Below are 1,788 nucleotides of genomic sequence, written 5' to 3'. Positions count from 1 at the left end.
TGGTCGCTAAATTTAAATCAGATTTATTTATATTTTATATAATATTTAAAATAATAATATAATTGTTAAACGGGTCCCATATTAGCGACCAAAGTTGGTCTCTATTTTATAAGCGACCAACTTTGGTCGCTAACTTTGAATTATATTTATTTATATTTTATAATTTTTTTAAATAATAATTTAATTATTAAAANTTTAAATAATAATTTAATTATTAAAATTTAAAAAGTGGGTCCCACTATAGCGACCAACGCTGGTCGCTAATTCCAGTATTTCTTTGACCAAGCAAGTCTGACCAGTCCGGTCAACATTTTGACGAAATTATTAACCAAATAGCGAGCAACTTTGGTCGCTAATGTATTTAAAATAATTATTTTATTATTTTCTCCAATTTAGAGACCAACGTTGGTCGCTTTTCTTGACAGACCAACTTTGGTCGCTAAAATTTGGTCGCTTTTTTTCGGAATTCTAGTAGTGAAGAATCGAAAAAGAAGAGCATAAACAAAAGTAATTAACAAAGAAATATTTTGAAGGTAAACATCTAGTTAGTACCTGTATAGTGTCAATAGAGATTTTGTAGTAGTAAATATATCTGAAGTGTTAGTCACTTAGTCCTATAACAGTATCATAGTTTGTCTGCTTAACCCCTAGGTCCAATGGCGGAGGCAGGATCTCCGCGAAGGGGGTTCAAAAAATTTTTTTTTTACCGATGTGGGAATTGAACCTGTGACCTTATGGAGGTTTTGAAGCCCCTTGACCACTAAACTACACTTTTGGGTTATATTAAGGGGGTTCAAAACTTAATATATAGAAATAAAAATCAGATTTTGCCTTATATACACAGTGTAATTTTTCGGCGAAGGGGGTTCGGGTGAACCCCCTTGCGCCCCGCTAAATCCGCCCCTGCCTAGGCCACTAAAGCGATTGCTTTAGGCCTCATAAAATTAGAGGCCCCAAAAGCTACTCTTCTTATATCTAATTTAAATATTATTGTATTTATTATGTGGTCTTTTCTTTTGTAGTTGGTTGAGAAAATTTTAATGAAAATAGAAGGCAGTTAAATTTGAACTTACTTTCTAGTTCTTCTGATTACAACTTGAACAAATTTTATTTAAAACAATAAGTTTTTACGATATTTTCTTTCAAGGTCTTTGTAGGTACGCTTCAAGCTAATTAAATCGTAAAAAAATTATAGTTGATTTGTTTATCATCTTTGTAAATACAAATTCCACATGATTGTTACTTTGGGAGGCAATGCTATATAGTGAGTTATGATGACGGTTATGTAAAAAAGAAATCAAAGTTGAACTTAATAAAATCTTATCAAAAGTTAGTAATGTTTCAACAAAGATTAAATGGGTTGGTTACGTTCGTCAAGATTAAATTGCATCTCAAAAAGTAAAAAGAATGAACTTTAAAAAAAAAGTATCTAAACTGAATAATCAAGTTTAAGGCCTCTTATTACAGCTTGTCTTTAGGCCTCCAACAGGGGCGGATTTAGGGGAACGGAAGGGGGTTCACCCGAACCCTCTTCGCCGAAAAATTACACTGTATATATAAGTCAAAATATATTTTTTACCTCTATATATTAAGTTTTGAACCTCCTTAACACAACCGAAAAGTATGATTTAGTGGTCAAGTGGGCTCAAAACCTTCGTAAGGTCATAAGTTCAATACCCACTAACTAAAAGAAAAATATTTTGAACCCCAATCTAATCTGCGTAAATAAACGTAAAGATACCTCAAAACTCAAAAGGTAGGGAATAACAAATTAAGTGAAATTTTAAG

Source organism: Nicotiana attenuata, unplaced genomic scaffold (genome assembly GCF_001879085.1).
Source record: "Nicotiana attenuata strain UT unplaced genomic scaffold, NIATTr2, whole genome shotgun sequence".
NCBI lineage: Eukaryota > Viridiplantae > Streptophyta > Magnoliopsida > Solanales > Solanaceae > Nicotiana > Nicotiana attenuata.
The sequence above is the reverse complement of the archived record's forward strand: the minus strand, read 5'-3'. Positions refer to the sequence as shown.